A 23841-nucleotide genomic window follows, 5' to 3' on the forward strand; every position below is an offset into this window, starting at 1 on the left:
AATGTGCATCAATGGCCAAATGACCTCCATCAGTGGAAGTCTAATTTGACTTCAGAACTTTGTCATCCTTGTCAAAAATAATTTGTTTGAAGAAAATAAAATATATTATGTGGTGGTTAATGGTTGGTTGAATAAAAATGTTCTCTTTTTTAAAGTGTTGGTGATTTGTTTTTTATAAATAATTTTAAAAAAACACTGTGAATATTTGCTCATTGACTTCTTTCTATCCCTTACCATAAGATAAACTATATAGCGTTCCTACCCAACAAAAAAGTAGGGATCTTTTCTATCGCGTCCGCGCTTGAACGATATAAAGCAATAACTCATCTATAACTAAGTACGAGATCTCGTGCTCGGTACCGCTAAATCTCGGAGTTTCTCGAATAGATCTCTTCGTCTTACATACTTACCGATACCTTAGTGACATTTACAAACCAAAAATAGGGACATAGAAAAGGGACATTATAGAGACACATTTAGGGACATTGTAGGGACATTAAAGCTACGCAACAATTTTAATCCGCATAGATATAGCGTACCTAATCATATGTCCCTAAATACACAAATATTCTAAAGCATAACGGATCGCATAGACTAGCTCAACTGTCTATTCAAATCTATAAATAACCTTATATAATTAACTACGAGATCTGCTCGGTTCAGCTGAAGCTCGGAGTGTTTGTGTGTTTGTGTTTGTTTTTGTGTGTGTATGTGTTTGTTTTTTCCTAAGCAAAAAAAAACTTGTCCCTGAACTAAAGAATATTTGTGAAAGTGTATATATTTTTGTTTGTGTCTGTCTGCGTCCGCGTACGTGTGTTTGTGTTTGTGTACGTGCGTGTACGTGTGTGTGTTTGTGTGCGTGCGCGTATGCGTGTGTACGTGTATGTGTGCGCGCGTATGTTTGTGTGTATGTGTGTATTTTTGTTTGTGTGTGTTTGCGTACGTTGGTGTGTGTGTGTGGGTGTGTGTGGGTGTCTTTGTTTGTTTTGTATTTCAGTGTCTCTGTCTATGTTTCTAACCCTGTCTATAACCTGTCTCTGACCACGTCTCCATGTCTATGTTTCTATTTGTCCCTAGACTAGTACGTATTCAGGATCTGCCCCTTGCCACACTGTTCCACCCAAGTGAGGTTAGCCACTTGCAACATTGCTGCCAGTGTCCAGCATCGTGACGTCAATCCATTCCCTTGTCCGTGTACAGCAGGGGTGCACAACCTTTTTCGGCCAAGGGCCAGATTGCATTTTCTAACACCACTCGAGGGCCGCAAGCTAATTTCTTTAATATAATTAGTGTTCACGGGCCAGATTTATATGTTGTTTTAATTTGCCCTGAGGGCCGGGCCCGCGAGCCACGGCTTGTGCACCCCTGGTATACAGACCCAATATTTTGTCGCTAAACATTCCCTATGTTAAATTTCCCATGTTAAACTCCCATTGTCCGTATAGTGCCTGGACCCTTTTTTAACATGGAAGTCCCCTTTGTCCGTATAGAGCCCCACTCACTACAAACCAGAATGATTGAATGTGTGTATACCGAAATGACTTGTGAAGAATAACGGATGAGGTCACTTACGTTTAATGGTTTGAATAATAAATTTGACATTGAAAACTAACATGATGTATAACGCGGTTTTTATTTAATAAAGAGTTTTGAAACTGCTTTGAAAATGTTGCATAATACGGACACGATTTGAAACGGCATAAAGCTAGACTAGTAACGTGACAATTTGGAACGGAATAGTACTTTATACTAGTTGGATGGCGCGGTTCGAAGAGTCCACTGCATAAGAATTTTAATGACAGTTTAGGACAATATGGCATTTATTGTATAAATGATGTTTGGTTGCAGTGGAACACTCTTAGTGTAGATGCCAACTCTGCTACCTAGCTCCAAAGGGAGTTAGCTATGAACTCTTTTGTGTAAATTTGAAAACTTCTAAGAACCGATACAACCTACATTCTCAGAGTATGATTTTTAACCAATCATTTTTCTGCTTTCATTTAATTATTTACTCAGAGATCTAAAATCCCAAGCCGTCCGAATGTCCGTATAAAGATGTAAAAAATTGCAGTGGGTACAGAATAATAACATTTCATACTGTTGATCTACTTGTTGGGTAAGCACTTATAGAAGTCCAATGAAAATGACAATTGCTTGGTATAAATTAAATTAAACTAAATGGTAACATTTTTCAGCCTTAATAAAGAGTTAATATGAAAATTAATGTGTAAATATCCGAACTATAAAGATTAATATTTTAGAGAAAGTCTCTTTCTCTGCCCTATATTCATTATAAAAAAAGACAAAATAAGATTAAACAACTTGTTCGAAATATCCCAAAGAAAATTAATGATTTACTTATACCACCAATAACAATATTAGAAGGATACGTGTAAACGTAATGCCAAACTGGCCAGTTTCTATTTTTAATTCAATACTGAAAGAGGCTTTTTAAGAAATCGTCCATCTTATTCCGACTAATTATGACCCTGCTAATGGAGTCTTGTGGATACAATACAATTTTCATCTCTCTTAGGATAGAACTGTTTCTCATTATTCACCAGTGCAACTCAATTTGTTTTTTTTGTTGGAGTTGTTTAATGAGATACTTCAGATTCTCACATTAAAACAAAGTGTTTTATGTTCAAGACACTCCTATTCAGCGCAAACACCTGCCTCTGGCCATTTTGTGCAAATATAACACGTTGTTCTTCCAAAGCTAGCACGTTATTCAGACACAACATATTCATATGCACGACTCCAGGTCAACAACAGGCTGTCGGGAACGTATACATGCTTGCCTCCCGGTCAACAAGCAGCCAGGAACATCGACATGCATGTCTCGCGGTCAACATGTATCCAAGAACATGGTTTTATTGCCATATTTGTGACGGCTATTACGATTTATATTATACTTCCTTTCCGGACATCTGTCACTTAAGCTTGTGCTAAATGAAATTCTCAAGCAGTTGATTCAAGACATTCTATCAAATTTCTTTCTTTCCATTAAATTCTGAGTGGCCAAGTGGTCTATGCTAATGCCTTACAGAAAACTTATGTCACCTGTATCAGCGTGGGTTCTATTTTCGGCTTGGTCAGCATGGGTAGGTGAAAAAGCTTGCCAGTAGCTTTCCGTGGGTTTTCACAGGTTCTTCCTCCACGAAGTATACTAGCCACCATGTATAGCCTGTAATGTGCTCAAAAATGGCGTTAATCCACAAGACCTCAATCACTAAATTCTTAGATAAGTACCAAAGGGCATTTAATGGGTTTGCTTGACTTTATTGACAGTAATGAGGCATGCACATTTTTTAATCATTCCTTTCAATCCAACTGATTTTCGGCCTGCTTATTTCTGATTAATTCGAGCTTGTAGAATATTGCTATAATACGAATTTCCAGTGGCTGACCAATACGATCTTTTACAGGCTGTGATTCTTATGAATCATATTGACGTTATGATGAAAACAAACGGAGAATGCTGCCGACTTCCAGGGGCGCCCGCAGAATTATATTCGGGAGTTAGGGTGGGGCAAACATGTATTGGTCAACTATTAAGTTTTACGGATGTAGGCCAAAATATATTCAGAGGTGAAAGTGTCCCTGCCCCCTTTTCCCTATGTACTGGCGCCCATCATGCTTCCACTAAAACGATCAGTCTCGGCTTTTGGAAGGAGGAATCTGTTCAGTTTATGGAATGAGAAACCAGTCAGAGCCATTTCGAGCAAGCTTTTGGAAAACACGCGCTGAGTCATCTTTGTACATTGAATAATCCTTTAGTATGCAATCTAAAATTGTCCGTGTCGTCTTAGTAATCTTTGTACACTGAATAATCTTTTAGTATGCAATCTAAAATTGTCCGTGTCGTCTTAGTAACCTTTGTACACTGAATAATCCTTTAGTATGCAATCTAAAATTGTCCGTGTCGTCTTAGTAATCTTCGTACACTGGATAATCTTTTAGTATGCAATCTAGAGATGTCTGAGTAATGTGCATACTGAAATCTAAAGTTTAACATCTAAAGATGTCGTCTGAATAATCTTTGTACACATAATAATCTTTAAGTATAAAATCTAAAGAAGTCGCATGAGTCATCTTTGTACACTGAATAATAATTTAAATACAATCTAAAGTTGTCCATGTCGTCTGATTGCCAAAGCTCTCAGGCACCGCATTTCTGACAATGACTGTGAGGAAAACATATCAGTACAATCTGATATCTTTCCGTTGACTTATCTGTGTCCAGCTTATGAGTGTTTCCACCCTTTGGGCCTTTACAAAATGTCCAACTTATAACTGCTAACACACATTAGGGCCTTTATAAGTGTCCAACCTATAACTGGTATCACCTTTAGGGCCATAACAAGGGTCGAACCCATAACTGTTAGCACTCCTTGGGGCCTCTACAAGTGTCCAACCCATAACTGTTAACACTCGTTAGGGCATTTACAAGTGTCCGAACCATAAATATTAACACTTCTTAGGGCCTTTATAAGTGTCCAATCCATAACTGTTAACACTCCTTAGGGCCTTTATAAGTGTCCAAACCATAACTGTTATTACTCGTTTGGGCCAAGTGTCCAACCCATAACTGTTAACACTCCTTAGGGCCTTTATAAGTGTCCAACCCATGACTGTTAACACTCGTTATGGCCTTTATAAGTGTCCAACCCAACACTGATAACACTCGTTTGGGAAGTTATAAGTGTCCAACCAGAGGCGGCGTTAGGAGTACGCGGGTCCAAGGGTCGACCATGACCGCGCGGGGCCAGAGTATCGGTATCTCGATTGGTATGCTACTGAAAACACTGATTATGTCTAGACTAGATCAAATTTCGCGATTGGGCGCACGAATTTAATTTAGTTTTTTATTATTCATTTTAAAAAATCCTGTTTGTGGACAACGGGGTTTTAATCGAAATAATAACATGACGACGACGCCTTTAGCATAATAAACTGATTATTATTATCAGCCCAACGGCTCCCGCGCAACACTGCGAAAATTTGAAAAACTGAGATCCAAGCTATCGGACAGCCGTTGCCCGCTAGTGACGATGAGAAAAAGGTTGCCTCTGTCTGAACTGTGCTGTCACCTGTTAATTGCGTTACGAAGTTGACTAAGTTGAATTCGCAACTTTCCGTGCATTACGTGCGGCCTGTATCAGCGTTTCCAATTTACCGGAGAATATAGCTTGACAAACTTATAAGGACTACCTTAGGCCTGAAGCGCTTGGCCCCCTCAAGAGCGGGGTCGGGGGCAGTCGCCCCACTTGCCAACACCCCCATCCCCAAACGCCGTTTATGTGTCCAACCCATAACTGTTAACACTCCTTATGTCCTTTACAAGCGTCCAACGCATAACTGTTAACACTCGTTAGGGCCTTATAAGTGTCCAACCCATAACTGTTAACACTCGTTATGGCCTTACAAGCTATACATCCTGATTTTGTTTGTTTGTTAAATGACATCAAATCCCAATAATGGTTCTAATTATGATCTATTATTCCTATGACTATACATCTCTGTCACTTTCAGACTGCCGTCTCTTCATTTTTCATTCGATCAAAGTATATGCAGTCATCGAAATCATTAGGAATCTTTAGCAAAATCCATTATATTCCTTAAAACTATCTTACATATGTCATAGTTGGTGTTTCAAACTAGAAAGGTGAAAAGGTCCTTACACATAGATGTGAAATGTGACTGTTCTGTGATTTTCGTTGTCTGGGTCCCGTTTAACCACTTTAGCATATTCATATGACCTTGACATTTCTCTATTATAAGTTACGAGAAACGTATGATTGATTTTGAAGGTTAAGCTTTTAATGACTCTATAATACATATCCTCAAACGGAATCATAATGATTATCAAACAGAAAATATAATATTAAAAAATTAACCAGAAAGAAAACAGGCATAATGAAAACTAAGTGATAAACATATGGAATATAGTAATGCAAAATGAAAATACATAAAATATGAAACTAATCGTACGAATAGATAAATTTAAAAAAAAAACTATTTTGTCAAATAAATTGCTATACACATCATTCTGTCTGACGCAGGCGCAGACACATACCCAATGGAAAATCAATAACCATGTATTTGCTACTGTGGATGCTCCACAGAAATTCATTGCATTGTAAATGAAGCTGGGAGATTTTTTTAAATTTCAGTCTCAATTTTTTTATGTTCTGATTGTTATTTTCTGGGTTTGGTGTTTTGTTTTGTTTTTATTGGTTTTTTTTGGAGGGGGTGTTTTGTGGGGGGGGGGAGGGGGATTTTTATATATTTTTTTGTGTGTTTCAATGCCACGTTTGGAATCCAACAAATCCTTATAGATTATTTCTAGAGTTGCATCCACCATAACTGTTGTATCTAGCGCTTGAGACATGGGCGTCAACTTTAGTATAGCTGTCATATTGTACTAAAATATCATTGCAACTTAGATTTTCGCCACAAGTAACGTCGGTTGCTATGCTATGGAAAAGCTGTTACCAATTATTCCCCGCTTAGACAGAAACAAACTTTAAATGTAAACCACCGTTACATTCAAGGCTATTTTACTGTATCTTCATCATCGTCATTGACATCTTCATCATCATCATCATCATCATCATCATCAAAAACAACAACAACAATCTTGTGGATGAATTTAAGACTTTGTTGCAGTGGGCCTTTTGAGTTCCAAAAGACCTTGGTATAGACGTTGATATAATTAGCATTTATCAGACGTAAGTATCTCTTATCGACAACTAGAGCAATTTGCCACTACCGTGGTTTCTTTCTTGAATAAACACACAGACAGACAAACAGACACACACATTAACACACACACACACATGCATACATACATACATACATACATTTTGTTTAAAAATCAAACAACTGCATTAGCTCACCTCTTGAAATTAGTTTAACTTTTCTTTCATTAAAAATTGGAGATAACGGCTTATTTGGCTGTGTGCGCTTCTATGTATTTGCCGTATAACTCTAACACTCAACTAAGTAAAACTTTTTACCTTACTCTTTTATCCTAGTTTGAACGTCAATGTGTATTTACATCTAGTACCTCACTACTCACTACTCACTTCAAAATGTTGATTCTGATACACTGGTTATCGGAATATTTTAATTTTTCACCCATGCGACAGAAAAATCTAGCTGTTTTGCTAACCTTACTTTTCTTATCTCGGTCTAGTCATCTCAGACCAGTCGTCTAAGTCAAGGTGTCCACGCGCTCAGAACTACTTTAAAAAAAAAAAGAAAACCTTATTCTCTTCTGCTTTGTCTGACGTAGTTGTTCTAAAAACAAACAACAACAACAACAAATATGTAACAAAAAACATAGTAACTTAAGGTCAATCCATCTTTGATAACACACCATACAAAACATTTCGTGAGAGAAATACACACGCACACGATGTCGAGCTATCGGGTATTTTGCTAGTTAACCAACCCGTTTGTTTGTACCCCCCCCCCTACTGATTTCAATAATGGAAACCTTTAATGTAATAAAATGTGTAAGGAACTAAGTAAATTCATTCATTGACTTATTATTTCTAACCTGATTGTGAGTAGAGTGGCCCTAACACTGTCATCATCTGCGTGTTTCATGCTTAACAGAAGTTTTCAATATAATAGATGGACATAGAACACAATTAATTTTACTATATGTTCTCTACATTTATTTCTCAATAGTGACCTTTCCACTGTGTGACAATCAATACGAATCATATGTTAATCTAAAATACCTTCCAAGATGACTTCACGGTGAAGTTCTTGTCAAAGGTTGAACTGCATTTTTTTTGAGAGGCTTTCCTTCGACAGAGCAGCATGTAAACAGAACACAGATTTCACTTCCGGATCATCACCAAGGCCTTATTACTCACTGTGCAATGTCGCCGAAATACACAAGGAAAACCACACTCTAAGCTCATATTCTCAAAAATAAAAAAAGTACCTTTAAATTCATACCAAAAATGCATACATATAACTCGTCTATCACCACAAAATTCAGAGAGAAAACAAAATGTTATAAAAATAGACTAGAACTACATTCGTGGGTACTGAACTGGAAGTACTAATTGTGACCTGTCTCCTGACAGGCCCCATTTTTAAATCCAATTTTAGTCAAACTTTTATATTTCCATGCCACACCTTTTTCAACTTTATACATGAAGTCTTTTTGAATTTCCTTGCAAACAAAACATGTGACACCTGTCAGAAAGTATGTAGTAATGGTGTTCCACAGGGTACAAGTTTTGGTCCAAGTGCTCTTGAGAAACCAAAACTAAATTTGCTATATCTTCCTTAATTATAATAATTTTTCAATGCAGCGAAAACCTAATTGTAATACAAGATAAGGTATGTCTGCAAATATGTTTGCAATTCAAAAATATTTATAAATAAACATTTAAATTTTAAAACTACATTTTTTTTGAAAAATTAAATTTTCATACAAGTTTTAAAACTCAGTTTGACAAATTTTAGACAGCAAAGTTGACTAATGAATGGTATTTAAAACAAATGGTAGTTTGGGTCTGTACAACTGATAACATTTTTCCCAGAGGTAGTGAAGCAACGTATATCATAGTGATTTTGGCAGCAAACCGCATTATACCTGTCCAGATGCATATAGGTGTACACACTAAAGAAACAATGACAGGTGCTATGTTCCACATTTATTGTGTCAGGTACTTAGGCAGTTGTTTGTATAACTAAAAGCGCACTCAGATTTAAAGTTCTGATGGGACCACCATCATGTTTCATAGCAAATATGCATTCCATTTCAATGTCGATAGCTACAAAAGGTGACAATGGGATAGGAAAATAGTTTCTAGGGAGGCTATACCATACTGAAAAATGGTGCTAATATCTCTCATGAAGACTTAAGCCATGTCTTTGAGGTGCTATATATCAGTGTGGTGATATGAACTAATCTTGGTCACTTATGGCAGTACACTGCATATGCCCTTATGAAAACTTGCTATCACCACCGAACTACTAGAGAGTTCCCAATCTGATCCAACTCTAAAGAACACTTTGTTCCAGATACCAGGCTAGACCTGAAAAGATAAAATATGTTTCATTTGTTTCTAGAAAACAGTAAGATGTAGGTCAATGAAGTCAAAATATGTTAGATATGGTGATTCAAAATAACATTAAGGTTGCAAGCATGGGAAAAAATATTCAACTTGACATAGTGACACTCAGAAATGTGATGCAGTGGCCATGTATTAAAATGATAAATTCATCCTAAAAATATATGAGGTTTCAATTTACACGGTAAATAACTAATCTGTTAGACTATGTATCATAAAGTTTAAGGCAATGTTGGGGCGGTGAGGTTTGTTCGTTGGTGCAAACATTAGTACATACCAGTATATAGGAAAGTCAAGTGACAAGGTACTAAATTAAAATATATTACTATAAGCAATCTTATTCATGAGGGAAATAACAATTTTGGATATTGCAAGTAAATACAGCCAAATGTGACCACACAGATCAACTATAGGTACCAATAAATCCTATATCATCAACTAAATGTGAAATTCTGGTCCCCAAAACTTGTAAACAAGGATGGAAGTTTGCATATGTGGGACATATACAATGTACTTGTTAAGATCAAATGTGCAAACATAATTCAAATGATCTGTTTGAACATTTATAGTGTATTTTTAAGAGTGTTGGTTACCAATTATTAGGCTCATTGATTCAAGGGAATCAGGTATCAGCTGATGCTACAATACCGCTCTCTGTCAAAGTACTAAATTGAAATATGTTACCATACATAGGCATATTCATGATGAAAATAACATTTTGGGATTTTTTCAGTGCACACAGCTAGAAATGTGCCTTGCAGATTCACTATAGGTACAATGTCAGCCTATATGATGTTCTGAATAGGAACGTTTGATTCCAAACATTCTAAAATATATGGATATTTGTTCATGTAGGATATGTAACCATGTTAAGATCAACTGTACAAAGTTAAATTAAAATAATCTGTTTGAATATTTCTTATGTAATCATTAGAGTGTCAGTTAACAAATATATTAGTAATTAATAATGCATAAAGCAAGATGGTTCATTAGAATTCCCATAACATCATATAGGCCACAATGTCGCACTACACCAGTCAATATCTTAACCAAACTGAACAGTAAAATGGAATGCATTTTGTGTTCAACTTAGATCATTTTGCTGTTCTCGTACATCCAAGGAGAAATGTACCTGGGAAAAGTATATTTTATCCCTTTGACTTGTATTTCATTCTCAGACAGTTTAAAATGATTTAGCAGAGAACTTGAGTAGCTTCTAGTATAAAGTTTTCATCTCTGTCCTCTCGCTAAATACCTTATAACTATGTTTATAAACAATTACTGAAGGCTATACAGGCCGATATGTGTTACTCAGGAAGTGATCCCATCATAAACACATAAATTAACTGCTTGGACCCCTAATAAATAGTTTGAATGGCCAATACAATACAGAATTTCGTCTTCGTGTATTTTAAATGAAGGTCTCATTTTGATTTGCAAAGATATTTTCTCTGCCAAATTTTACAAATATCCAACATTGGAGCTTGTATATGGTGTAGGAATATATATACATGCTGATATCATTTAATATCATTCCCAAAAACATTATATATCTGCATTTTTGGGGGAAAATTTTTATTTTGTTATTTTTTAAACTTTGATTTAAAATTTTTAAATAAAATTAAATTTTATATTTTTAATTTCATTCTTATATTTTCAAAGTAAACATACATAACGTACTCAGATTTCATGTGTTTAACAATAATAATAAAGATTTTATACCCATTTAAACTTTACTCCACTACTGCACTGACAGAACATAGAATACAATTAATTTTACTATATGTTCTCTACATTTGTTTCTCAATACTGACCTTTCCACTGTGTGACAATCAATACAAATCATATGTTAATCTAAAATACCTTCCAAGATGACTTCACGGTGAAGTTCTTGCCAAAGGTTGACCTGCATTTTTTTGAGAGGAGAAACAGAACACATATTTCACTTCTGGACCATCACCAAGGCCTCATTACTCACTGTGCACTATCGCCAAAATACACACGGAAAACCACACCCTGAGCTCATATTCGCAAAAAAAAACAACAATTACCTTTAAATCCCTACCAAAAAAATGCATAAATATAACTCTTCTATCACCACCAAAATGAGAGACGAAAAAATGTTCTAAAAATAGACTATAACTACATTCGTGGGTACTGAACTGGAAGTACTAATTGTGACCTGATTTCAGATGGACATGCTCGAGATCCATGAACCATTTCCAGTTCCTGGACAATTCCATTTTCAGCAAAGGGGTGTGTACACGACTACAGCTGTACATGCATATGCCGTCTGCTTCAGACATGTACAATGTCTAATCAAGGAAAAGAAAAGAATGACAACAAATTTGCCTTTGACGTGGATTTAACAAGCGGTTTACTTTATTATGCTCATGTCTGCAAAGGGATATAATTCCAAACTCTCAACGTTATGGTAATTTATGGAATTATCTGGCAGTTACCGAATAGGACGAAAAACGTCATGATGTTGTCTGATGGAAATAAACTAGCCCATAGTGTACGCAGTATGGCGCCGTGTTAGTATGGAAAGTCCGTTAAGCATGAAAGGTGGCGTGGATGCCAGCATTAGAGCCATTCTGGTCACAGTCAGGTTATAAATTATAAATCAATGATTAAACTGACTTAGTTCTGTGCACTTTTTGTCACATTAAACGTTTTCGCTATTGAAATCGGGGGGGGGGGGGTTTACAAACAAACGAGGACGTGTAGTCCGACTTCACACAGGATAGTCAATTTTATCCTATATGCAGTGCTAACTCAGTACATTTTCAGGTCAGCGTCATTAAATGTAGCTAAAGCCACATAACTAGTTTTAAATACTTCGTGTGAAACAAATTATTTACTGCTAGCTAAATTTAATGACGCTGACCTGAAAACTGACTGTGCTACAGATATGATAAACTTCTCAATGCTGTGTGGAATGAACTATGACAGAAAACACTGATCCATGCATATCGACTAGGCCTACACACTCGTGGAGAGGCAAATAATATAACCCCATGACTGGTATTTCTTTGGCTTGGCCCAAAATCTCAACAAAGATTCTATTAATCAAGGGACAATCAGGATATACACATTACCAACCACAAATATCCCAACTCTCTCAAGAACTGCAGAAAACTTAGTAACAGCTAGAAATGTGTGATATGAAATATGCTTTCTTCTAATTTTGCTACGCATCTGAAATTGTGCCCCAGTTGAATCAAACATATACCCACACTCTTTAATGACAAATAGTGCACTTACCAGCCAGAAGGAATCATTTATCCGTCCACATTAATCCATAAGCAAATTTCATTGTAGCACTTGCCATATTTACAAGACAGAAAATTAAATTTTCAAAGAAACCGTGAAATTGAAAGTTCAGCACATGGTTATCCGCTAGGGTCCGTATTTGAAGGGTCTTTCATACACGGGGGTAATTTTACAATCAATATTAATTCCAACACAAGTATGTCACAAAACAGTTTCACCTACTCCAAAGAAAAGAAGAGTGACACATACCTCTAATTACCCATGAATAATCAAATGCAACATGTTACTCTTCGATACAGCTTGTACTAAATATAACTACATTAATGATGTGTACCCAATATTGTTTCATTATTTACAATATAACCTTTCAAAATTGGAACTGATGAAAATGAAGCATTTTCTTGTAATAAATATTAATTATTTATTGTTAATTTCATATAACATCGATATATTAAATGTGATAATACTTCATTACTATGCAACGTTTTATGTTGTTATTTTTCTTTGCTCACGCGTATAAACTGTGTACTTCGGATGCAACGGTCACACCACAGCCCTCATTAAGATATTTGCATTAATGAGCCGCATGCAAACATTTGGACGTGAATTATATTACACTAGTGAAGACTTCTTTTTATTTTAAAAGAAAATATTGGGTGAGAAAAATAATCTACATTAGGGTTTGGACCGAGACAAGGAAATCCCAGTCGCGGGGTTACATATGTATCTCCACTCGGCAAGTCTCGTGGGGAGACAAATAATGTAATCCCTTGAATGGGATTTCCTTGTCTCGGTCCAAACCCCAACATAAATTATATATTTCCCTTCAGGTGAGGGTGGTATAGGGTGCAGAGGAGAGTGAAAGTAGACGTGGAAAACAACACTATTAGAGAATGGCACAAACGTAGCTTCAGCACTTCGCTCACAAACGTATGCTACAGTAAGCGTAAAAAACAGGGTATCGTTCTCTTTCATTTTGTCTACCAATGCACTGACTGCCACGCAGGCCCGGCCCTATGATGTGCGTGGCCGATGGCAGCAAGCGATGAACGGGACCCCAAGCAAAAAATTTGCATTGCGGACTTGATTTCCTGAAAGCGCGGGGCCCAAGGCGGTTGCCTCGTTCGCCTTTCCCTAGGGCCAGGCCTGTTGCCACGTGAAAAAGGGTCAAAATGCAGCGACTTGTCGTTATACCAATTCTTGAAAATCGAAATGGTTTACCATATCATTAATTTACGCAAGACAAATCATATTGGTACGTCATTGTGAGCATGTGGTGGATACAGTCGCACCCTAACAACCCACCATTCCACCTCATTCACAATTTCACTTAATCTTATTGATTAAAATCCAGAAAATTTGAACCTACTTCAAGAAAAACAAAAATGTCCATGATAAAGAGGGATCGGACTTTAAAATTTACATTCTTTACATATAATTTTTTTTTTCTAGCATGCGATCACATACCGACATGCTGTCACAGAAATATTTTCGCTACCGCACACATTGATTTTTTTTGGGAGGGTGACGTTAGTCGAGTAATTTTTCGCTGAAAATTAAAAACATTGTACTTTATGACATAAGTAGTAAGACATTTGTCAGCTACAACAAAAACTTATAAATAATTTATAAATATCATGCAATCATCTGTTAAAGTGCAAACAAATAGGTGTCATTTCCTTTTTTGTGAAAGTAATGACTTGCATTTCGATGTAGGGCCCAGATTTATCTGTAGGGATTGTCATATTTCTTGGAGCTACCTCGATTCGGCGTGGTACAACAAGTAGCGCATCTTTCGTACGAAGGTTGCAGTTTTACTAAAATATGTTTTTAGAGCTAAAAAACATCAGAACTTAACCCGATATGCTAGAAACGTGTTGCGTCAATGTAATTTCAAAAGCCATATCTTTTAATACTTGTAAAGACGCATTTTCGGTTATCGACAAATATCTTTAATATTCACAGGAGAGACAAAAAATCGTTCGTACCATATATATCTCTCAATACAGCAGTATCCAATTATTTCCTTTTCCGAAATATAATGAAAAGGTTAGATGATAATTGTTTTGACGGAGTCGTGAGACACTTTTCACACGGAGATATTCTAGTATGAGCCTTGGGTTCAAAGTTGATAAAAAGAATTCCAAAGTCTTCAAATTGGTACATAAGTTTATAACCGCAAGCATGCCGTGCGGAAAATTAATCAAAAGATATAAAAAAGGGTAATAAAAGAGTGTAACAGTTCATGGTGAAAGCCAATAGATAATTAAATCATTTTAGCAATCGCAACATCCTCTGTCTTTTGCGCGAAGTCGAGGAGAAACCTCGGATGTAATTCGCCGCCACTGAGAACTACTTTTGCTCACATGGACATAGACCACAGTTAATTTTACTATATATTCTCTACATTTGTTTCTCAGTACTGACCTTTCCAGCGTGTGACAATCAATACAAATCGTATGTTAATATAAAATACCTTCAAAGATGACTTCACAGTGAAGTTCTTTCAAAGGTTCACCAGCATTTTTTTGAGAGGCTGGACTGTCAATAGAGCAGCATGGAAACAGAACACAGATTTCACTTCCGGATCATCACCAAGGCATTATTACTCACTGTGCACTGTCGCTGAAATACACAAGGACAACCACATCCTTAGCTCATATTCTCAAGAACAAACAATTACCTTTAAATCCCTACCAAAAATGCATAAATCTAACTGTTCTATCACCACCAAAATGAGAGGAAACAAATGATCGAAAAATATACAAAACTACATTCGTGGGTACTGAACCGGAACTGGTAATTGTGACTTGATTCCGCATAGCAGAATATGGCGGCGGAAAGAGACAAAGTCACAGTCGGAATATCATCAGCTCTCTCTGTTGCAACACGTGGCGCACTCAGCCAGTGTCAAATAGCCTAAGCCCATCAAATGTGTGTGTATTGTTACAACTGCAATACATTTTGGTCACTAAATGTAGAATGGCCTATCTAGAACTATTAGTCAGTTAGCTTTCAAAATTAGTCAGTCTGTCGAAAATATAGTTCAGTTTGTTTTTTAACTTCTACCAAAGAGCATTTACGCAACCCACAAAATGACTACAGTAAGTTCCTTCCATCCGTACTTCATTAATTTTAAATATCCTTTCATCTACTCACGATAACAATATGCGTTGGAACTGTCCTTAAATTTTTCCAAACTTTTGCAACAGTTAAAAAGGCGGTAGTTGTTGTTGTTGTAGGGTTTAACGACATTTTTCAGCACACGATAGGCTATATATGGCGGCCAGTATTAATGGCGGAGGAAGATCCCGGGAAAAAACCCCAGAAAGAACCACCGACCCACGAGAAGCTACTGGCAAGCTTTCTCACGGAATCTAAGACTCGAACCCACGCAGACAGAGGTGAGATGGCAGTGATTTGTAACGGAGAGCGCTTTAGACCACTCGGCCACTCGGGGCCCCCAAAAAGGCGGTAGTAAAACTGTAGATATGCATTACAAAATGTTATAACCATAGAATATTTCAATCTTTAGTATTTAAATCTAAAACACATTTTGAAATTCAAAGGATGGCAAACGTGTAAAGACCTACAGTTCACAGCGACAATCATTATGTCCTCACTATATACCACTCTCACCCCTCTCGCATTTGGTTATAGAAAAACGTGTGTGTGTGTGTGTGTGTGTGTGTGTGTGTGATTAGGATTTTCAACGTAGCTTTATAAAAAAAAAAGCATTCATATCGCTACGATGTCTGCAGTGTGGCAGTTTATAGTGATGTCTAGCACTGGGGCATCATGCCGCAGACATATAGCATGATGTCCCACCCAGTCACATTATCCTGACAATGATTTATCGAATGAATGATTGAAAACCACAACAATCGTTAATTCTCATTATTTCGTCTTTTTTCTTCCTGCTCCATTTTCTGTCTCATTACATGAATACTTAGCTAGAAAGGTTATCATGAATGTAAGTTGGTAAATCTAAAGTGCTTTTTAAGCCTCGTTTTGAATTTGGACTCTACACGTAGTCTCGTTTCGTCCATGCATTCTTTTTTTTTTCAAAAGTATACAGAAGTCAATATATTAATAGTTTCATAGATATTCGTGTACAATTCGTATGCCATTTCAGTTTTTGCAGTGAGTTTCTCTTAATTAATTCACATCTTAAGAGAAGTCACGTTCAGTCTATCTTAGTCCGAGCTCCGAGCTCCTTTGACCATTGACCTTTCCCATGCCGTGGCAGATACTTATGCTGGACTGTTATGATAGGGTCGGTCGCATAAGGTTACTGTCCAGCTATGACTGTTGTATTTAACATGAGGTGGAAAAGGTCAGAAAAGCTCAGACTGAATTTGTCTTAGTTAAAGGATAACCCTGTCACTTAGAGGACTCGCGGTACTAATGCAGTTCCCATAGTAAAGCTATGCAAACACCATGATATTAAAAATTCAATAATTTCATATTTTCGAGTGCTCATGATCAAACCTATATTTATCAGTATACATGAAACCTGGATGTCAGCTTCTGTGTGGAAGAAAGGATATGAACAGCGGCATTTTCTGGACCTGCATGTGTTTGAAACATGTGCTTTCAATTCCGCACCAAAGAGTCAGGTGCTAATTTTAGTAATGAGTGTTCCAAACTCAAGACTGTTAAAGGATTGAAATTCCATCAATAAAAACAATGTCTCTATTTTTTTCATGTGCAACTAGGATAAGTTCTAAAATAAATATTTTTCCTAACACATAATTTACATTAGTAACCAATCCTGGTCATCCAGAGCCATATATACTCTATCCTTTTATGTTCACCCATTTTCAGGCTGGTTCCCATTTTTCTATATCATTAGTACCGTGTGTCCTAGAATACTACATAGAAGATACTAAATTATGTGTGTTATTTCGCTCACCATTCTCTCACAGACTAGAACATGTTAATGATAGTCATCGTTTGAAATAAATTATTTTCTTCTTTTCTTCAACACTTCACATGATTACTTCCTTTCGGAATTATGTGGTACACAAGCATTTATGCACCTAAACAACCCTGACAGGACTAAAATAGTGTGTATTGTGCTGTTTGCAGTGTGGTCTTTAGTCACGTGGAATGTAACAGTGTGTCAGTGGTTTATTCTTTCATACTTCAAAAATGTTTATATTTCCATATTAAACAAGATCACGATCACAAGAGAGGGGGTCTAAATCTTACAAATTACAAATATGCAGCCTTCGTTTGACCTTGTACGTATTCCAGTTTGTGTCCTGCCCACTGAGTTCAGCTTTGGAACCATACAGTAGACTACAAACATCTTAATTTTGCGGCATGTTGACGGAAAAACGAAAATTACAAATTTGCCAACATATTGCACAACCATGAATTTTGTCTAATTTGTTTTTTTCTAAGAGATTTAGAACATGAGCCACCACACAAGTTTGACAAAATGTCCCCACTGTTCTTCTCACTTACAAATTAAATTTACATATATTGAATATATATTTGGGAAATCAGTAGATATAAGAACTGTAAAATACCGATTTCGCTATTATTTACGTTTATCTCAGTAATTCTTGCCTCCTGTTTGCAATATTTTTCATATACATAGACATTTTGACCACAAAACATGTAAATTTTGATTATGAAAATAACTGTTAATCAGCATATCCAAACTTCGACGAGAAATACTGAAAAAATCCGTACATGTCATCCGTTGCGAGACAGACAGACATACAGACGCAGAGAGAGACACAGAAAGAGAAACAGAGACAGATAGACAGACAGAGAAATGAAATTCCAATAGTAGTCAACAGGAATATTTCAGATACAAAGGTAATTTAACACTGTAATGAACGCAGCAAACAAATGATCCTATAAGCGATGACATGATTTAACCAAAGAAAATCACACCAATCCGTCATCATGATTCCTTTGAACATGGCAGTCGATCATAATTCAAGCGTCAATTGCGATACATTCTAAACGAATTTGTCAGCTTTATTTCCTACGACACGTTCTAGCTACTTCTTTTCGCCACAGACCTATAATTCACCATTAAATTCGTAACGAATTTAAAGAACGATACAACGACCTAATTTTATGTCGACTAAACGTCATTCATTTGTAACATTGCCATTCAAAGTTGCAAGCACGCGCTAACTTTAACAGCTCTGATCGACTACTTCATTAAAAGCGCAGAGGAAAGCCTCCTTTGGCTCAGATGCACGTTGATCTCACAAAACTGGAGTTTATCTGGAATAATTGACACTTTGATCTCATAAAATGGGTGTTCATCAGAACAATTGAGACCTTGATTTCATAAAATTTGGGTTTTTTTAATCTGAGACAGGTGACACTTTGATCTCTGTCACATTTGCTCAGCCATGTTCGTAAGTCGTGTATAAACTAATGTATTAGTACAAGCCATGGTTGCTGTCTAAACATTGCCGCAGGCTGGAGTTAATCTCTTACGCAAGATTACCGTGACCAAAGAGAAGACCTGGCTTCTTGAATCGGCACATGCGTTAGATAGTGCAACTTCCCACTTAGGTGTTACAGCTTTGTCCTAAGATCAGAGGAACCGCGAGGGACCTGTGCGTGTTCTAAATCCGTCCCCACATGGACAGACAGCGAGAAGGACACTGTCCCCTAAGTTTGACTGGATCGAATCAAAGAGACATCAAATTGGAATTGAAGCGGAGGGTGTGATAACAATTTCGATCCGAATTATAGCTTCTAACTAGCAAGCGAAAATTTAGTCTCGCCTAGGAAGTTTGATGAGCAATATATGGTTACTCCGAGAGAGCCACTCGAAATTTGGCGGTAAAACTTAAAGAGGAGATTGTAAGGAAAGACAAAGCTTCGTAAAGAAATATTTTGGGGGACAGAACTTCCTGCTCCGTTAAGTCCCGAGTCTCGAAGAAAGAAGACGGAAGTGAAACTAGCAGAGCAGTCGGAGTTGACAAGTCTAGACGGTAGAGAGAATCGAGGAGGAGGAGGAAAAGGAGTCGAGGAGGAGAACGTGGACAAGGAGGAGGAATATAGAGAAGTCGAGGAGGAGAAGGAATTCGGAGGACGTCGGGTGCAAGAGGAGAGGAAATAAAGGAATAGGAGAGAATAATACATAGATGAGAATAATACAAGGACAGGTGTAAAGCTATCTCACACTACAAATCAAATGATGCAATAGGCTATCACAGGGTCGAGCGGAAGTAGAGTACTTGAGACATTTTAATAATTTGATTACTGAATTGTCATTAAATTGTTATTAGTTGAATTTCCTGTTTTGTATGTTCAATCATTTAACCGTCGGCATTGCTGACTTGGCGCTCGGAGCTTTACATCTATCTTTCACTAATTTAACTTCCAAACAAAATCCAGCCTTGGTGGGACTTCTATAATAATTTAAATAAAATATTGGAAGCACTCCACCCCACACCTACCACAGTAACGGCATAACAACCCCGTCATGCCAAAATCTCATAAACGGGTGTTCATCTGGGACAGTTGACACTTTGATATCGTAAAATCGGTGTTTATCTCGAGCAATTAACACACTGACCTCATAAAACGGGTGTTCATCTGGGACAGTTGACACCTTGATCTCATAAAACTGGTGTTTATATGGGACAGTTGACAACTGGATCTCATATACCTGGTGTTTATCTGGGACAACTGACACCATGATTTCATGAAACTGCTGTTTATCTGGGATAATTGACATCTTATGAGTATGATTTGATACGCGATCAAAAAAAAATCATTTGACAACAATTCTTCTCAGATTGGCTATTTCGGGATCGCAAACTCGAACTTCGAGAACACGCATTAGTGTTGTCACCAATACGTAATGATTCAAACGAGTTCTACGATTGGTTCTCTCGAGATTGCGCATTATACTCAGGAATACACGCATTCGAGCCTCGAAACGCAAAATGTTTTTACTTATGAAACTGTTGGTACCGCTGGCTACCACGAATACTTTTGCGCCGTGGTATGGTATACCGCTATATTTCAAAACACACCGCGATACGTACCAAGGTATACCGCAATTATATTTGGGAAAAACAATTTATTATATTTTTATATATCTAAAAATTATCCCAGCTCAAAAGAAAATAGAGGTAAACACTTTTTTTAAAAATTGGCAATAACCAGCAGAAAAATATCTTGGAATATCTTGGCATGATTTATAGCTAAATAACACCATCTTGCAGTCATTATATTATTTGATAGAAAAAAGTAATTATCTTCAGATATAACAATTTTTCTTTTATCCCAACTCAAAATAAAATAGCCGAACCCCTCCTCCTTTCCCGAAAATTAAATGGTTAGTACCTTGTAGTAGATGAATTTACTATGTGTATATTGATTGTTGTATAAGTTTTTTTTTTTTTTAAACTGTAACTAAAGTGGGATGATTAAGCTTACACCATAGCCGACTGCCTGTATGGTTTTATCTGATATCAGACAGTTGATTTAAAATAAAAAATGTTGACACTGAAGCATGCTGTTGTCCACTGACTACACTACTAATATAATACAATGGAAACTTTGAGTGGGATGCCAACACCCAGAAAGAAATTTAACTGATAGGGCCAATAAATATGAAAGACACTGACTAAGCAAACGAGGAAATATTAAGTGGAAATAAGAATGACGTAAAATTCATACGAATAAACAACTGCTGATATTCTTAGAATTATTCGCAGTCTTACAAAGAAGTACATGTACTTAACGTCATATGCAAGTAAATAATTAAAAAATTATACTTTTTAATACGAAATGTTTCCAAAATTTGGATTTGGCCTGAATATTTTTTGCAGCATTTCATTTGTCCACCATGTCATTATACGTGTCACCTGTCAAACATGTGATTAAAGGATAATAAATATAAAAAAAATTTGGGATAATGAAAATTAATTTGTGACAAATATTTTGTAAAAAGATAATAGCTATTATGAATTATTTTGTCATGAAAAATTAAAATATGCTGTCATATTCATCAAATGCGTTGCGAGATTACTTGAGAATTTCCGTACATTATTTACAGACAGAAACTACCCAAGTTTCGTTAGAGGGGGAAAATACCGTGGTCGTACCAACAGAACAAAAATAAATAAAATACCGCGGTAAACCATTACACCGGTAATAGCGCGTACCTCTACCTGCCAGTTTGCTAAATACTTCTACTGCGTGAAGTGAGAGTATTGATTTCGTGAAATGGAGAACCCGATCGCACGTAATGCAGAACTCTCGATTACGCGAGTTTCGAGAAATGCTTCCACGATATGGCCTCGATGGATTATCATATATGTATACCAATTTCTCTGGAAAGTGCACGATACTTGCTGTCCTAGAAATGTGGCCTAAACGGGAATGCTATGTTCGTTCTTGACAGTGTGTGTGTGTGTGATTTAGATTTTTTAACGTAGGTTTATACAAATTTCAGTCATATCGCATTGTGGTAGTTTATAAAGATGTCTAGCACTGGATTATTATGCCGCAGACCTGTTCATCATGTCCCACCCAGTCACATTATCCTGACATCAGGCCAACCAGTCCTAACACCAACCACGTACTGCTCAGCGCCAAGCGAGGCAGCTGTAAGTACCATTTTTATTAGTCTTTTTTATGACTTGGATGGGTTTCGAACCCGCGACCTCCCCATTCGAGGTGGAGGCTCTAACCAAAAGGCCACCTGAGCATTCTCTTAGCATTGCAAATGATTTCCTATATAATTCATCGATAAACATAACTTGTCCATACTCACCAGATATCAACTGTACCAGATATAAATTGTTTTTTTTACATCATGGGGTATCGGAGCCTGATGAGCTTTGATGGAGGTAAATGACAATGGAGGTCAATGATAAAGTTTGAATTCCCCGCTCGTGAGCGTAGGACTGGCGCGATATTCATATTTTAAAATACCCGTTTTAATAGTCCACTAAAGTAGATTTGGGAACGTTATTTTCATAAGTAGAAAATAATTTAATGAAGTCAGAGTTGCAAAAATTACCAGATCGGTATCTTCAGTCAAGGATATTGTGATAAAGTGACTTTAAATCAGTAGAAACAATTCTTATTCAGAATTAGGACCCTTTGCTATATTACTTTATTTTTGTCAGCAAAAAACATAAATTGTTAAGGTATACTTTTAGCAACTGTATGCAACAAATTGTTTCCTTTAGTCACTACCTGATGTACACCGGAGTCGCTGTCTACAGGATTGGGTAGTACATGGGTCAGCAGGAAGATCAGTTTATTCGCTTAGTGCGCAGGACATTAGTCACTAAACGACACGCCGAAGCAACATCGAAAATAAATGAAAGTGTCGGTCCAACTAGCTGTTACATGCAGTGATTGGTGAGTGTCGGACCAGAGTAAGTACAACGTATCGCTATCAATGTATAAGGGGTATAACTATAATGCAATGTGCGTTTAATGAAATAGTTTATTTCATTCTTTTGCGAGTTTTCTTTTGGGAAATAGCGGAAAAATAGGTAAGAATATATTTTTATTATATTTATTTATTTTCACATTAGTAATTGCTTAGACAACGGTATTGCTTCAAAGAAAAGTGTGGAGCAACAACTCTTTGGTCAAAATAGAAGCACTTAATAAAAAAACTGAACCAAGATTAGAAGAAAAGTCTTCGTCGCCGTCTTAACAGTCGTTATTGTTGTCGCATCATCATAATCTTTATTATTATCATCGAAACATCGTGCCATTGGCGTCATCATCTTATTCGGCATTGTCATCGTTATTAATTTTATGATCGGCGTCATCACCTTACTCGGTATTATGATCGTTATTACTTTTGCCAATTATTTTTGTTCATGTTGTTTCTATTATTATTATTATTATTATTATTATTATTGCTGTTGTTGTTGTTATTGTTGTTGTTGTTGTTGTTAGTAGTAGTAGTAGTAGTATAGTAGTAGAAGTAGTAGTAGTGATGTCGTTGTTGTTGTCGTCTGTGTCTATGTTTTCGTTGTTGTTATAATGGTGGATGCAGCATTATAAAAATAACAGATAACGTTGTAATTTTCTTAAAGGCAAAAGTATTTGTCAGACAATATTGAAAACTTTAGCAACCACATTATTTGCTGCTGTCATAAATTTACAGGCGGTTACAGTCTCATTTTTTTAATGGTTTTTGATGCAACACGCATACAAATATACAAACAGCTTAATAGAATTTGCCGGAAGTATTTTAGGGACACGTAAAAACATTCGGAAAACTGTTAAAATACACGATGTCGAGGAAAACACCTTGATATTTGCACTTTCCGGGAATATACACTTTGGTCCGGTGAGACAGAAAAATTCCCGGTGAATAAAGTGCGGATAAACTACTTTATATTTTATCTATTTTGACTATAATTCTGATCTCTCACGGTTTATGCGGAATAATGAACGATTTTATTCCGGAGTATTATTAAAATTAGCATTCTAT

At 36.5% G+C, this 23841-nt stretch overlaps 1 protein-coding gene and 1 long non-coding RNA gene across 4 annotated transcripts in view; one reads left to right on the forward strand and one right to left on the reverse strand.

Annotated features, from left to right (window-relative positions):
• Positions 1–6926: 6926 nt before the first annotated feature.
• Positions 6927–23841, reverse strand: part of LOC149785018 (uncharacterized) — an 85799-nt gene continuing 68884 nt past the window's right edge. The window contains exons 3-4 of the long non-coding RNA XR_016425349.1: positions 14857–15005; positions 6927–9068 (exon numbers count right to left, since the gene is read on the reverse strand). This is a non-coding gene — a long non-coding RNA (uncharacterized LOC149785018). The remainder of the gene's footprint in view (positions 9069–14856; positions 15006–23841) is intronic.
• The window catches only part of LOC149785019 (sperm-specific sodium:proton exchanger-like), a 196698-nt gene continuing 195533 nt past the window's right edge, over positions 22677–23841 (forward strand). For all 3 annotated transcript variants that reach the window (XM_089978712.1, XM_089978713.1, XM_089978714.1), the window contains exon 1: positions 22677–22765. The gene's annotated coding sequence lies outside the window, so the exon portion shown is untranslated. The remainder of the gene's footprint in view (positions 22766–23841) is intronic.

Source organism: Sinohyriopsis cumingii, chromosome 13, assembly GCF_028554795.1.
Source record: "Sinohyriopsis cumingii isolate HCF-2022 chromosome 13, ASM2855479v2, whole genome shotgun sequence".
Classification (NCBI taxonomy): Eukaryota; Metazoa; Mollusca; class Bivalvia; order Unionida; family Unionidae; genus Sinohyriopsis; species Sinohyriopsis cumingii.